The sequence below is a fragment of the Dipodomys merriami genome, unplaced genomic scaffold, assembly GCF_024711535.1.
Source record: "Dipodomys merriami isolate MVZ:Mamm:240054 unplaced genomic scaffold, mDipMer1.0.p SCAF_249, whole genome shotgun sequence".
NCBI lineage: Eukaryota > Metazoa > Chordata > Mammalia > Rodentia > Heteromyidae > Dipodomys > Dipodomys merriami.
Window position 1 is genome coordinate 495,362 of NW_027203926.1, and position 16,887 is coordinate 512,248.

Genomic DNA, 16,887 nt, shown 5'->3' on the forward strand with positions numbered 1-16,887 from the left:
GAATCAGCCCAGATGCTTCTCAGTAGATGAAAAACAAAGGAGGAGGCAACAGTGCCGGATAGGAAATGTACTTATTCTCTTTCTCATGTAACTGTAACCCCTCAGTAGATGAGTGTATCAAGAAAATGTGCAATTCTATGCTTCCATCAGAAAGAATGGCATTGCCCCATTAGTAAGGAAACATAAAGACATGGAAAAAAGTCATATTAAGTGAAGTAAGCTAGGCCCAAAGAAACATGGTCTCCATGGTTTCCCTCATTTGTAATAATTAGTCTATGTCTTCGAGATTTTTAGCAGAGGATTTCAGCAGCCCTAAGGCCATGCACATATGACCACATAAAATAATGTTAATTGAAATGAACTATAAAATATGGAAATGAGGATTTTTAATATATTTTTATTGTAAAGATACTGTACAGAGGGGTTACAGTTACATGAGAAAGAGAATAAGTATATTTCTTATCCAGCACTGTTGCCTCCTCCCCACCTTCCCAACTCCTCCCTCCCCCGCCAAAGTTGTAAAGTTTGTTTTCAACATAGTGTCTTGTACATTTCATTGTTACAATGGGTCAACCTGTATCCTTGTTTCAGCATTTTTTTATTTCCCCTCCTCTCCCCAAATTAGAAAAATGTATATACAAGATGCAGGACACCAGAATCAAATACAGTGAAAATGGGTTATAAGATGGGAGAAGAAACAACAAAATCACATAGTACATTATAAGTACATTAAAAACAACAGCAACAAAGATAAACCCTCTTGTGTCCCTACCTTGGGGTTTTGCTTAGCATCATCTTATATGGTCATATGTACATAGCTTTTGACCTTTTCTGCTTGTCTGGTAAGATTATCCTAGACATATACGAGTTATAGCAAATAAGGGAAACCATGGGACCTATGTTTTTTTGGGCCTGGCTTACTTCACTTAATATAATTTTTCCAAGTCTTTCCATTTCCTAACAAATGGGCAGTGTCATTCTTTCTGATGATCAAGGCATAGAATTCCATTGTGGAGTTGGGTGGGGTTTCACATGCTTGTAATCGTAGTTAAACAGTATGTAGAGACTCCAAGGCTTGTAGTATGAGGTCATCCCAGGAAATAAGTGAGTGAAACACCATCTTATTACACAAGGTGAGTGTGATGGCATGTACCTATGATCCGAGTTTCATGGGAGGTATAGATGGGAGGATTGCAGTCCAACACTGGCTCCAGTCAAAAACTTTGAGACATATCTCAAGAATAACCTTGAACAAAACCAAGTGGAAGCATGGACCAAGTGGAAGAGCACTTACCTAGCATGCATAAGAACATGCCTTCAACCAATAGTACCATAAAAAAAATACAGAGAAACAAGACAAAACCACAACAGTGAAAAAAAGAAACAAAAAAGTATACAAACAGAAAAGACAGGAGAGGTATTCTGGGAACTTTCTATTGGAAGAGAAAAGTCATACATAAAATATATGAATACAAATATGGAAGCATTCAGTTACACTTGACTCAAAAGTGAGAACATGTAGTAAAAAGCATATTTTAAGCCATTATTTTATGTGCACAGCAACAGCAAAGCAAGGGCATGGGTTTTAACACTTAATGCTCATTTCTCCCAATGGCTATTACTTGGAATATTTCAATCCAGATTGGATCTGTTCCTTGATTTTCTGTCTTCTCAGTCCATTATACATGACACTCCTTCCAACTGTCATTCTGTCATCTTTCCCTACACCATCTCTGTGTTTATTTTTATGAAGACCAAAACAAAGTTCTCCTGGCTTTTATTTTCTTTGATCTCTTCCTCACATCAAGCTTAAAAGAAAGAAGGATTGAGAACTGACTTAGAAGTTAATAATGCTTTTTATTCCTTCCTTAGTCAGAGGCTTGTGGCCCATGTTGGGCGCCAGTTGTCCCGACCCACAGGACGTCAACGAGGGCAGTGAACCTAAGCTAGAAGGAATGAAGGGACAAGAGACACGAAGAATGACAGCAAGACAGGGATTTTGATCAAGCTGTCAATTTTTATTTTTCACACAGGGGTATTTATATGCTTAGAATAAGGAAGCTTTTTCATAGGCCATAGCAGCTGCAGGATGTTTGCTTAGGGCAGTGTGAAAAGGTGGTCCTTAGCAGCTACTTGGTGTTTGTTTGGGGCAGGATGAAAGGACCGGATTCAGTAAACAGCCTCGAGATGTTCCAGCGAGATAGTCAAGCTTAGGGCTCCCGACAGTGAAACTCTTTAAAGCTGCATAAACCATGCAACAAATTCATTCTCTCCAAGAGATACAAGCCAAAGGCTCTGACTGCAGATCCACTATGTCCTTTCTCTTACTCAAGACACAGTTGCAAGGAAGAATCGAGCCCTTCTTAAATTCCTTCTCCTCCCCATGACAGAAGATACATCAAGGTATATTATAACACATACAAATGCAGTAATTCACCTAGGAAAAGTTAACTCTTTTCCTTTATCCTTTATATTCTGTGTGATACATACATGTTTACGATGCTCATACACAGAGCATTGTATTTTCTGTTTTTGTAATTTTTTCAACATTACCTTCTGAGTTTACTCTGTTTCTCTTCAGCTAAATTATCACTACTATTCCTCCTCCACATCTTTTGAAGACAAGGCCAGGTTTGTCCAAACCAGCAAGCCTCCTGACTTGTTGAGATTAGCATATGTGCCACCATATTTGCTTTAATTTCTCTAAAGGAAAAAGGTTGAATCTATTCTGGGTCAATGTATTCTAATTATTTCTCAATTCAATTTTATCTTCCACTATACTTAGTGGAGATTCTTGCACAAAATATGTACAATGGAGTTGTCAAGCAATACTGACTATGTCATTTTAACAATTCTAAGTCATTAAAACACTAGAAAATAAACCACATGTTGCCCAAATAATTAACTAACTGAGCTGAAGTTCATATTTTACCTGCTCTATTTGTATCAGGAAGCAGTGAATAAAGTCTCAAGGATTTTTCATGTCCAGTGGTTCCTGGTGTTCTTTTGATTTCTTTAAAATATAGTCTCTCACTTGAGAAGTATTTTTTAAAAAACTCTGCTGTGAATTCCTGGAAAGTAATCAATGATAGCAGGGAAAATATCACAGATCTACAAGAAAGAGCTGAGGATAAGCCAGATGTAACTGGCTCATACCTGTAATCCTGGAGGCTGAGACCTGAGTATCATGGTGAAAAGCTAGCCTGAGCAATGAAGTCTGAGACTCTTATCTCCAATTAAGTACCAAAAAGCCAACTGTGGCTCAAGTGAGATAACCCTTGTCTTGAGCAAAAATAAGATCAGGGACAGTGCCAGGTCCTGAGTTGAAGTCCTGGGGCTGACATATTAATAAAAAGCTGATCATGTTACCATAGAGCAAATCCTGTTAAGGAATGTACTAATTACCTTGCTCATGTAACTGTAACCCCTCTGTACAGTATTTTTAGAATAAAAAATGTACAAAAACAAATTACAGTTGTAAATATGCAAAAATGGTGGCATCCATTTGTGGCATAGTGTTTCTTATAAATACTCACTAATTCTCTATGCCTGTAGAGAAGAATTGTGGGAGAGAGTTCTGCCAATAACCTTGAAGATGAAAACCATCTCTTAAGTTTATAAATCATCATTATACCCTCCAAAAACATTTTTTATCAAGTGACTTATTTTATCTGTCAATTCTTCACTGCAATGTCATAACTTAAGATGGTGTTAATTAATGTGAGTCACATTAGGTAGATTACAAAACAGATTAAGTAATGTAGGATACTTTGATTTAGAAGACAAACCTAACCTAGTAATCCCTGCTAATTTTTGCTGTTTTTGTGTGTGTGTGTGTGTGTGTGTGACAAGAGTTTAGTTTACATAGCCTACACTGGCATAGAACTGGTGATCCTCCTGTCTCAGTATCCTAAGGACTGGAATTACAGGTGTATGGCACCACCAACAGCCATAGTACTTGTTGCCCAAACGTAACCCAGAATGAATGTTTTGGAGCTAGTCAGAGATGCCTTGGAAAACAGCTGTGTCCTAGAGTAGTTAAACAGCTTTTCAAGGTTACACAAGTATTACTTAGAAATGGTAAGGTACATGCTAATTCATCATAGAGGCGAATAGATACTTTATGGTTTATAAGCCATAAATCTAATCTTTTTGTCATCCCTAACCCAGTGATCACTGGGTGATCTTCAGTGATCACTGAAGATTAATCATCCTATATAAAACACAATTCCTGGAAGCTTTTGCTGTCCCAAACCTTCTCCCATCCTGAAAGAAGACAGCATCTTCCTGAATACATTTGAGAAATGAAGAGGAGTCTAAGTGATGATTGGAGGAAAGTTTTAAAGCCTCGGGTTTTAAAGATTTAAAAAAGAATCTGAATAGCCATAGAATGTCAGGATAATCTTGGGGCTGGGACACAAGCACAGGGGACTTTAGGATCAAAACCATAAACAGCTTGGCCTACAGGCTCAAAAGCCAGCCCAGTGTAATAACCAGCGGGGCCCTGATCATCGGCGAGGCTCCAATGATCAGCGTGGCCCCGTGGCCCGGCCTGCTCAGGGGGCGGGCCATAGGCCAGCCTCACTGCTCCACACACCAGGCCAAGGGACAGAGCAAGGCATTGAGAGGCTAATGTCAACGCCCCAAGGCGAGCCATGATGCCGATTGCACGGGACATACTACGGTCAGGGGGTGGGGCAAGCTGTCAAGAAGTAATTGGACAGTGGGCAGCTAGGGGGAGGAGCATGAATGGCAGTTGGAAAACAGGAGGAAAACAGTCCTGAGGGAGGAAGGGGCAGCTATGGAGAGAGTAGTAGGAGTGGAGGGAGAGACTGCTGGAAGGGAAAGCCTGCCAGAGCAGAGCAGGGCAGGTCTGTGGAGGACAGGGCAAGACTCAAGAGGCCATTTGGGGCTTCTTGAGGAAGTCATTTGGGGCCTCCTCTGGAGACCATTAGGGACCTCCTTCTAGAGAGGCCTGTGGAGAGGCTCCTCCCAGAGCAGAGCAGGGCAGGCCTGTGGAGAGGCCTGCAGAGAAGGAGGAAGGGTAGAAAAGAAAAGCCTTCCCCTTTGGAGGTTTGGAGCTCTGGAGGTCTGAGGTTTGCAGACCGACTAATTTGGTGGTTTGCAGACGAAATAATAAAGGTCGGGGGATCAGGGCTGCCCATTAGAGGCTTGGAGGTTTGACGTTTGAGGCTGCTCCTGGTTCTGGGTATCTAGCCCAGGACAAAGTAGTCGCAAGACCCATTTCTGGTGTAAATAGTGTAAATAAACTTGTGCACTTTTCACTGTGCCTGGATGGATTGTCTTGCTCTCCGGAAGTCAAAGGTTCAGTATCTGTGCCTTTACTTTCTCCTGGCTTAAAATATGGTACGACGAAGTCTTTCCCAGGGATTCACTCCATTCTGCTACAGGCAAAACTGTAATAACTACACGTTCTTTTCACAGCTTGTTACATAGAGATTATTTGGAAGCATCACACGAACCCATCACAGTTTTTGTCAAGAATAAAAGAATCTGGCCTCACCTGCATCCAGTGTGAGTTCTGATTCTTCATATTTTCATTGAATTTTTTCATCAAGGTAAGAAAACCTTTTTTTTTTTTTTGGGTCCGGTCATGGGGCCTGAACTCTGGGCCTGAGCACTGTCCCTCAGCTCTTCAGCTCAAGGCCAGCGCTCTACCACTTGAGCCACAGCACCACTTCCGGCTTTTTTCTTTTTGCTTATGTGGTGCTGAGGAATCGAACCCAGGGCCTCAGGCATGCAAGGCAAGCGCTCTACCACTGAGCCACCTTCCCAGCCCCTGGTTAAGAAAATCTTGATGTTTATAATTAAAACGTTTCTGGAAAATAATGGAGCAAATCACATTGCAGGGAGCACAATTCAGGAGACTGTGGAATCGGAAACCTTTTAAAATACCATTAAAACAGAAAACACACTTCTGATAGGTAAGGTATTCTGGTAATTTTAAGCACTATCTTATCCAAAAGTTCTCCTCTCAGAGCCGAGTGTTCAGCATTCATTCAATCAACATTTCACTTTTACCTTCAGCCTGAGTTGGCCATTACAAACTTTCTGGTTAAATAATGGCATTTAACACATTTAGTTTCCCCTCACTGACTTTACTCTCTTAATAGCTGCTGTCTGGCATTATGGAAGAAAGGCATAGAAACTCTTACTCAATAATTGAAATATTCAGAGCAGAATCACACTTGTATGTGAAATTGTGGGACAATATACATGAATATTAAAGAACAAGAAATGTTTTGTGGGTGAGTTCACATGTTTGGAAGAAAAATTGCAGAATGTATTCATGATGTATTGGTAGACCTATTTACAGAGGATAATAAATAGAAGATATGTTTATTACTCTAAAATAAACTGAGAACTTCTGTATAAATCCTATATAGGTGAAATGTATATAAAAGACATAAATTTAGTCTTATTGGTGTTCATGTGAATACATAAACTAAAAGAAAAGCAAGTATAATGAAGGAAATTAATGTGGAAGTAAATGTCCATGTCCCTAATTAAACTTACAATTTAATATATATCCCAAAGGCGATGCAAAAAAAATAGTGTGATATTGTTTAATTTAGCCATGAAGAAATCAGAATGCTTTCATAATTTAAATTTTTTGTTCATCTCTTAAGAAAAATCTATTGTTTTACAGGTAACACAATTAAAATATAAAACATCATTTTATCGATTTTTTTTTTGTGTCAATTGTGGTGCTTGAACTCTGAGCCTGTGTACTCTCCCTCAGCTCTTCAGCTCAAGGTGAGTGCTCTACCGCTTGAGCCATAGCACCACTTCCAGTTTTCTGGTGGTTAATTGGAGATAAGAGTTTTACAGACATTCCTGCCTGGGTTGGCTTTGAACTGTGATTGTCAGATCTCAGCCTCCTGGAGTAGTTAGGATTACAGGCATGAGCCACTGGTGCCTGGCTCATTTTATTGATTCTATACACCACAAAAATATCTAAATTTAACTTCTGTTTGTATGTAAAAATCTCCCCAATTCATTTCTATCAACCCTAAGGAAAAGTGACATAAGTTAAATGTTCTGAATAATGAATGAATGTCATTCAGAGAATGAATAAAGTTCATTAAAAATATGAAATCAATTGAGTAAGCTGCTCATCTACTGGGTTCTTTTTAAATGTCAGCACTATAATTTCTTTGGAGGTTTTATTTCAGCCAAGGAAGTATAGGGTAATTTTGAAGCCTTGGAGATTATGTGTGTGTATGTGTGCACGCACACATGCATATGTTTGTGTGTGTATAATGTATGCATGTAATTGCCAAGAAATAATGATTTTATTTTTATTTTCAATTCATTGAAAAGCTAACAACCAAGTACATTTTGACAAATATTTCATAGGTGAGTGGAGTTGGCAGAGAAAGTTATTTTGTCATAAATTTCTAAGGGTCCAAAAAACATAGTGAAAACAGATGAGCAACTCTGAAACCAGAGCCAAATCTACTTTAGAAAGACACAGAGTTATCTAGCTGAAACCTAGTTGAATGGTTTTATAAAATGTTTCAATAATTGGGAGAGGAGTTGGGCCAGGAGGGAGCCTCACTTTTCCAGGGCTCTGTCTCCACAGTGAAAGGGGAAGCAGCAAGAAGACACTGAGCGCTAAGATCACAACCAGATCCATGTTAGCCTTCCCCTTGTGGTAACAAGGGCAAGCTCAAATCCCACCTCTGTCAGTGTACCTGAGTCTTTCAAACTCATGGGCCCATCAGCTAGATGTGCTCCAATCCCTTTGCAATTCTCTTTGGAGTGACTGTTGTCCCAGTCTTAGAGATTAAAAAGTCAAAATGAAATGTTCTTTGAACTTGTGTGATTATTTTTTCCAGTGAAAATCTCCCTGGAGATTGTGGCTTGATTTTATGGAATAGATGTCCTAGTGTTAGTAATGTTGGGAGCGGGGGTGGGGGGGGGAGAAGTCACCGACATTTCAAATGGCTAAGCAAGTTAGAAGAACTTGGAGATGTTAAGTAAAACACGTTTTCCTTGCTAGAGATCATAGCCAGGACCTCACACCCGCAGGTGAGCATTTTACCAATAAGGACATCATATGCCAAGGAAATGGTCTGATATAAGAAAAATAATCAAAATGCTTAATTGTCAACATAATAGCCAGTTTACAATTTATCACTTGTATATAATATGAGTATATCCTTTAAAGATGATTTTATTTCCTTGTCAAAACCAAGACATATTTGTTCTCAGTAATAGAAGCTTTCCAACTACTTAATGTCCTCTTTAAATTTTATATCAAAATAAGTTATTTGATTCAGCCTATGAATAATCAATATATATAAAGATCCTAGTTAAATAAAATTCCATGACATTCACCATTATGCAGTACACACAGAGAAGATAGATTTCTCTTCGTTTTCCAATGAGAAATTTGAGATTCAGTTAGAACAAGAAAACAGTGTCACAAGCTCAGCAAAGGGAGAACTATGACTTTTTCTGATGGCCAGAGTGTTATACTATGGCTTCACTGCAGATTACTGGAGGGCAATTTCAGTATGCAGTACACATGAGGGAAGCATCAAGACCTGGCGATACAGTAGAGAGGTCCTGAACTAATAAGGCTTCTCTTTCCAGTCACCTTTGGAAGACAATTTCTATTCTTTTGGTCAATAATACAGACAAAGAAAGAGAAATTACAGACAGAAGAAGAAAATAGCTAGGGATAGACTAGAAAACTGAAGGGAGGGAAATAAAACTAAAATGGAGGAAGACCATGAAGATAACAGAACTAAGAGACAGAATTCAGTCATCATAAGGATTTAAGTTCCATTGGAATGAATGGTATACATTAGTACAATAGTGAAGACAAAACCAAAGACAAAGCGCATTTGAAAAGATATCATCGTTTTGTTCTACATTAATTCAGCAATTCATAAGTTAATTCATGAGCCAAAATTAAGGAAAATGAAGTACTGTTAAAACGTTTCAGTGTCATATTTATTGGGAATCTTTGTGTGGATTTTGAAAATATATATAGAATGTTTACATATTTTTGATTCAACTCCTTTGCCTAAGGTAAAATTATTTCCATTTAGGGCAGAGTAACTGAGCCTTGGAGATACAGTCCCATAGTGAAGGACAAATAGACTACAGTTGGTACACCTGAGGCTGGAACCCATAATCCCCTGCATCATGCAATGTTTCCTCTACAAAGACACTGAGTTCTACATGGCTTATTAACATTTACTGACAGTGTGCTCTGGTTCAACACTTTGTAACATCCAAAATAAACATGCAGGTGGTTAATTATTACAGCACCACATGGTTTAAATGTAGAGCAGAAAAGTCTGTTTTTATAACTTTTTGAACTTGAGTCATTACTTCCCTGATTTTCCTGCATTTCTCTGTTTCTTCCCCCAGACTCATTTCATATTTCTCACTGCCTGTATTACACATGTACATTGAGAATCCCTGCTGTATTTCTCTCCCTTTCCCTTTTTTATTCAGCCCCTCTCCTTCCATTATCTACTTCCCTTACAGCCTCCTTTTAACTTCCTGATAATCATTTTGTTTGACTGACTGTTCATTGTTTGAAAGATTTGCTTCATGGAGTTTCACTCCTGTATATGCTATACTTTAGGCAAATATATAAGCATATACCAATACACAAGATTTGGTTTAGTAAAGTAAAGCCACCTTATTATTGATGATACACTGTCAGTAGCTTTCTCTACTGAATTGACTCCTTTTGATTCTGAAGAGATAGGTATCCCTTGGTAAAATTTCAGCATTAAGCTCTTGAGAATCATAGTGTAATGTGATGTAATCAACTTGAGGACAGCTGGGGACTCGAATTATTTTCTGAAATATTAATAGAATTTTATCCTACAAGAGTTTCTGGTTTACAGCCAAACTAAATATGAAATATACAGTTCCGATATGGACTGTGCCCATAGCCACACAGCCTCCCTTACAATCAACAACCCTCCCAATGTGTTTCACATGATACCAGTGATATACCAACCCAAAGTTCAAATTAGTTAACCAACACCCAAGAAAGCAAATACCAGTGCCCTTGATGTACACAGATGGTAAACAATACCCAACAATGTATTTTGAAAGATTCAACCACACATGAAACAGATCATACACCACAATCAAGCTGCTTTCATCTCAGATATTCAAAATTTTAATTAACACATAGTTAAAGTTACATATTCTGTCTCATCTATGTTACATCTGATTTATTTCCTTCTGTTTTTGGTTCCTCAGTATTGAGACAACCTCTTTCCTGCGATGACTGTGAGAAAGCAGCAGTGTGTCTGCAAAGCTGGGCTCTCACAGCGCTCTCTAGGGCTCGATACACATAGGTGTCACTACCAACCCTGTATTCCCCTACTCCACTTTTCTCTGCATAGTGGTAGGTTTATGAGATATAAACAATGGGAACTGAGAGATCAGGAGGAAGTGAGACCAGAAGTTAAGACAAATGCCAGAAAATTTGACCTCAGGAGATTAAGACCAGCATGTTGAAATATGGCTTGTACAGCTCAGAGTCAAACCAGGAGCCAAGGGAATGTGAAGAAACAAATGGCCCCAGAGGTGGTTCAGCCCTAGGGAGATGATATACAATGACAGGACATAGTTTCCACAACACTACTCTCCCACCTTGCTCTTTGTCACCTTGTATGCTTCTGTTGGTCATGAGGGATTGATGACTTGTTCTACCTCCATGCTGAGCTGTGAGTCTGTGTGCTAGGAAGAAGAAAGCTGTATCTTATCTGTGTTATGGGGGCGTCTGATATCCCAATATGAGGGACCTGGATTTTGAGTAGGATAATAGAGAGGGCCCCAGCTATAATCAAGTAGTTTTGGTACTGAGCCCAACACAAGGACATGACTACCCTCAGTGACTAGGTTTTGGGAGCATGTAGTCAAAGGATGAGGGGTGAGTGACTTCCAAGGGAGAAGACAGATTGTACACCATCACAGCAGCAACCAGACCATCTCTTCCTCTTCATACAGGAGTGAAACAGATCTGGTACTGTTGTACCCCCTGTCGCAGGACCCCCACCAAGAAGACCACCAAGAGTCAGACGTTCTGAAATGCAAAAGCAAGGCTTTATTCAGGCGGGCTGCAGCTCGGGCCTTGTCCCACACACCAACTCAGCGGAGCTTAGGAGGAGAGCCCCGAGCTGAAATGTCACAGGGTTTATAAAGGCAAAACTACAAAGTTACAAAAGGAGAAGGAGAGAAAAAAAAATCACAGACTGACAAATTTACAGCAACTAGAGGCATCAGCAGGGCATTCCAAGGTGATAAAGGTAGTAGGGAGTTATCAAACTGTCTGGGTCTCAATGGGCCATCTGGACATTCCAGAGCAGTTAAAGCTTGGCAGGGAGTAATTGGTGGTCTGTTTATCTTGGGCCAGCTTGGTCATCTCCTGAAGTTTGTGGGGACCCAAGGCCAGCTATAGTACGAAGTGGGGCCTGACTTCAGAGTAGCTTTGTTCAAGTAATCTATGGTTTAGCAGTTTCAGCACAAACAAGACAGTTTCTGAAATTCAGGTGGGCCCAAGGTTAATATGAGGAACAGAAGGGTTACTGCTTCGAAATGAAGCCACTTTTAACTCTTCATTCCCCCCTTCACTTATGGACATGAAGGACAATCCTGTGGTTCAGACCCCAAACTAAACTCTAACAGCTCCCTGTTCGGAAGAGATGTGTACCTGCTTCGCTGTACCATTAGCTGTATAGTGTTCAACCTGTCTTTCATAAATTATACCAATCTATTTAAAATGCAAGATCCGCTTGTAACAAAATTAACAATTCTTCCACCAGTCCTGACTGTATATCACAGCTAACTTAATTTTATACCAGCTGTACTGGTAAGCTCCAAGTTCAAGACATATTCATATCATTTTCTACATAGTTAAACTTTCTGAAGTTTGTCTTTTTTCCTTTTTTTAAACATTTAAAGACAATCTTCACTTTCTAAATTCTTTTTTAAGGCTTTTTAAAATTACCCTCCTCTTCTTTTTAGTTCCTTGAGCATCTTTGTAGCTGGAGTTTAAAACTGACCAATTTTTCTTTGGCTTGCAGAACCAAGTTATCTTAGAACAGCCTTAAGGCACCACTGAGATGCAGAAGCTTGCTAGATTTTAAGGCTAAGAGTAGGGCTGGGTCTCATTTACTACCTGCATTGATAACACACTCAGGTTATTACCATACCAGAGCCAAACCAGGCTGTGACTATAGAGTGGATTTTCAGTCACTATGCACTGAAAGTGCCTAAGGCAAGCAAGCCAGTGATATCCTTGTCCCCAATATCCACTGTGGGAATAGAGAGGATTTTTGGATATCACCCAAAAGAATGTCCCACAAAATCTTAGTTTTAGCAGCTTTTAAACAGGATGCAGTTTCAAGTGATGGAACCAGGCAGGAGTTCAGTCTACTTTTACCATGATGGAGGTGGTCTGGGTGATGACGTAGATTTCCTCCAGGTGACTGTGAGGCTGTCTTCAAACTCTACCCATTAGGGTACGCAACAGCAGCAGCAACAGCAGCAGCAGCAGGATCTCTCAGTGGCTCCAAGGGACTGTCACACCTCATGCTGGGCTGTAAATTCCTACACAGACTGGCTAAGGATACATTGCATAGGCTTGGCAGGCTTTGATCCTGCTGGTTTTTAAGCCCTTTAAACAATAGCCCAAGAGTTTGCCAAAATCACAACTATTTTACTAACCAGATATTTTTGTAAATAGACACAGAAGGCTTAGTCTTGTAACCATCTCTGACAGATGCAGTCTCAACACTTGCACACATGTTAACACTATTTTTTTATGCCTTTTTCTAAAAAATATTATTTTATCTATTTTGCCTCGTTTTTCTCAAACTGACTCTGGACTCTTGATCTTAACAGGGGTTGATGGGTGGAGGTCCATCTTTCGTAACTTTTTAAATCTGACTTCAGGGGCGTTGATCCTACCTACCCAGAAACCTATAACCTTAGCCTCTTTTACAAAAAGGCTATCAAGGTTAGATGTCATTAAGAACAATATTTTAACTTTTGACAACTGCACAGACCTTTTCTCTGGCTACAGCAGTGTAGCTTGTTTAGCACTCTGGTTTGCAAAAGCATCTTTCTGGATGGCTTAGGAATGTGATCTCTAGTGACCCTAACAATGCCTAAGTTACCTTTGCAGGCCTTTAGACAGATATCATAGAAACACACTCTCAAGTTTACAAACTTTTTCCTGAGCTGGTGTGAGCTCAATAGTTACTGCCAATTAGAGCTTTTGGCACATACAGGGGTTGGGATTTAAACTGTCCCCCACATTTTATAACATTAGCTTTTTACTATCACAGAGGACTGGCAAGTTCCTGTTCCTTACAAGGTAGATAGTCATGGATATTAGGCATGCTTACAAACTATCTTCCTATGACCTCCTGGCTCTGACCAGTTTTGAAGGGCCACACACAAATGACTCTAGGATCTGACATTTCTGCCATCCAAGCAGTGGCTTACTGTCTCTGGATGCTTCTCCATTGCTCTTGTCCCAGGAGTGTCTTCTCTACACTGGATAAATGCCTCATTGGCATTTCCCTTAGCTGGTTGCTGGACTTGAACTCGGGGCCTGAGTGCTGTTCCTTAGCTCTCCAGCTCAGGGCCAGCACCCTGCCATTTTGAGTCCCAGACTCGGGGCTTGAATGCTGTCCCCTGACTCTTCAGTCCAGGGCTAGTATTCTGCCACTGTGAGTCTCGAGCTTGGGGCTTGAGTGCTGTCCCCTGACTCTTCAGTCCAGGGCTAGTACTCTGCTACTGTGAGTCCCAAAGCAATTGCTTATTCTTTTAGCACTCTGCTGGCTGAGTAGAGGTGACAGTCTCACAGGGACCTTTTTGCTGCCCGGGCTGGCTTTGAACCAGTTTTAGTTCAATGAGTCTTACAAAAGGCCATTTTACTCCAATTAAAAGCAACAAGGTGGTCAACATAGAAGTAGCGTTTAAGCATTCTCTTACTTGAAACTTATTAAGAGTCAAAGTTACATCTGACAAACTTGTGAGAATCCTCTGTGCTTTGCTCTGGACTTTGCTGGAAACTTAAAAAAACCTATAAGATCAAAGTAGAATAGCAATTATTTTGATAATCCTAATTTTTCTTTTGTGCACTTTGAGGCAAATGTTAAGAACAATTTTACTTTTAAACTTTATGTCCAAAAATCCATTCCTAATTTTTAAAGCCTTTTAATCACCTTTAATATTTCATACTTTAGTTTTTATTTGCATTTAAAAAAAAACCTCTTAAAATCTTGAGGCCAAGTGTCACTCATTGTCTCTTGGCTGCTTGTTTTTACATATTAAAACTTTTAAACTCAAATGACAATTTTTCCTTAATGCAAGAATTACAGTCACCATCACTATACCACGAAGCTAGACTTAACACCTATATGGCTTTTAAAAAACATACACTACTTGTAGAACATCGTTGGAAGCAAGTCACATTATATAAATAAACTTTTTAACTCTCTTTTTAAGTCCAAGGGGCAGTTTTAGCAATACTACAGATCATCACATCACTAATTTTAACCATCATATTTTTAGTGTCTATCTACAGGGAAAAGGGACAGAACAACGATGGGCCACTTGGCTCCTCCTATGGAATGGGCACACACCCAATCCAACTCTTTAGGGTTAGATGAACTGTGTTTGTGCCAGCTTGCCCTCTTTTACTATGTATGCATGGACTCCTCCCAGGGCCTGTCCCACCATGCATGACAAGCTGATCTGCACTTCTGCCTGTTCACCCCTCACCCCTAAAGATAGGTCTTCTGTTGGCTTCTAGTTTTTCCTTTTTTATCTCTTGGTTCTCAAATGAAATACACAGTTTTAGACAGACAGAACAAGTAACATCTTTGATAGTGTTAAACTAACCTTTACATTTAAATTTCTAATATTTATTCCCAAATTTTAGCCAAGGGAACTAAATCCCAAACAGCCAATGCATTTTTGTTAAGCTAGATAACTTGATTACAGTATAAAGTCTTATGCATTCTCAAATACCAGATTTTCTATTTTTCAAGTTAAAGAATCCCTAAAAAGTCATTTAAAACACTACGAAGATTCTTTAAAAATTTTGTTAATGTCCAAGCCTCATAACCTTTTGAATTTTAAATTTAAACTCACCCAATTATACTTATCTTGAACATGTTCACAAACACATACAAAACACACACAGATCTTAAAGCGTGCAAAAATCAAAATCAGTTGTACGTATACCTTTTAAAATTTTTAAACAAAAATTTAAGACAGTGTTTCTTTTAAACTAGGTACCTTTGTTGGGCTTTATTTTCCCAGAGCTTGCTTGTTTAGCAAGGCAATTCACCAACGGGTCTTTTGAATCCCTTTTGTTGAAGGAGGGTTGGGGGAGGGGGTCACCAAAACTAAACTAGCCTGATTTTTTTCCCCATTTAGACAAAACCACTTTACAAATTGTTACATTGTCAGGACTAGCTGAAAAAGTCCAAACCAGGCACACAGCTTTCTACACCCTCCCCGCCAGCATCCTCCACAAGGAGAAAATGCAGCCTGAGGCTTGAAGCTTTCCATGCCTCACAGGGAGGGGGAGCAAGGTCTGTGACCATGACTGAGCCCAGCCAGAGGCTGGGACTTTTTCCCCTAGAGATGTTCAAATAAAAAACACAAACACAAATAAACACAAAAACCAAGAATCCACATTTAAAACTGGTACCAATTCTAAAACAGAACTAGACAAGAACCAAAGGCTGAGTTGGGGGCTAATGGGCCCCCAGTTTATCCCTACCGAAACTCTGTGCTGCTCCCACTCAGCAGAATCCAGAGTCTGCTGAATGAGCCTGCCATGCCCACCCAAAACTTCCCTACCTCTGGAAACAGAACAGAAAACACACCGAAATAAACAAGACTGACAAGTGGCCACAAAGACAAAATCAGGTCTTAGTGAATGGGGCGACATCTCACCACCATTTACTTACCAGGGGACTCAACCGCCCTACTCACCTCAGAGGATTTTTCTTTTAGATTCCTGCAGACGTTGACTCAGGGGCCTTCTAAGGTGGAGAATTCCCAATCATATTGGGGCAAGGGAGAGAAGTCCCTAGCAGCTGTCCCCTCAGACTGACAAGTTCTCCCCCATGCTCAGACCCCCTGAGCCAAGGCCCGAGGCGAAGATCTTGTTGGTGCCACTTGCAGGTGGTCAGTGGCAGTTTCACAATTGACAAAGAAGCAAGTTACAAAAGCAGAACCAGCAGAGTTTTAGAAGAATTTTACCAAGCCTTTCCAGCCCTTCTTTACATGCACATGTAGTCAGACCAACTAAAATATCCAGCACTAATCTAGCAAACAAACAGGTATAAGCAATTTATAAAATCAAGGTTATGACACACACAAAAAAGTCAGCAAATGCCATGCTTATTTCAGAAAGTAGAATGGGCCTTCCTCCGTGGACTCCCTCAGTGATTTAAAACCTGTAAGAGTCAGAGGAGGGAGAGGTCAGGACAATGGAAACAAGCACAGATTTTCTGGGTTGGTGGGGACTGGTCTGGTTGGTTTTCTGCTGAAAATCAAAAGTAAATATCATGAACAGAGGTCTCAGAACAAGGAAGAAACATGGATACAACTTTTCTTCCTTTTTGGTTTCTTTCTAGTCTTCTTTCTCTTTACCCTGTGTCTTTAGGGTTAAGTCTAGGGGGTTGAATGGGGCATTGCCCATGGCTTTCAGTCTCATCAGTCATTCAGTCCACAAATCAATAAGAGGTAACAGAAAAACAAAACACACAGGCTTACAAGATGGAGATCTCCCAAGTTGATCTGCTGCCTTCTGTGAATGAACAGAAGGGGCAGACCCAAGTTGATCTGCTGCCT

At 40.0% G+C, this 16,887-nt stretch overlaps 1 long non-coding RNA gene across 2 annotated transcripts; it reads right to left on the reverse strand.

Annotated features, from left to right (window-relative positions):
- Positions 1–11,087: 11,087 nt before the first annotated feature.
- Positions 11,088–16,887, reverse strand: LOC138836101 (uncharacterized). Of its 2 annotated transcripts, XR_011374902.1 has the most exons (3): positions 16,810–16,878; positions 16,412–16,490; positions 11,088–14,098 (listed from the first exon to the last, which is right to left on the reverse strand). It is a non-coding gene; the product is annotated as an uncharacterized lncRNA (long non-coding RNA). The 2 variants fall into 2 exon arrangements; XR_011374901.1 differs by having other exon boundaries at positions 16,412–16,887.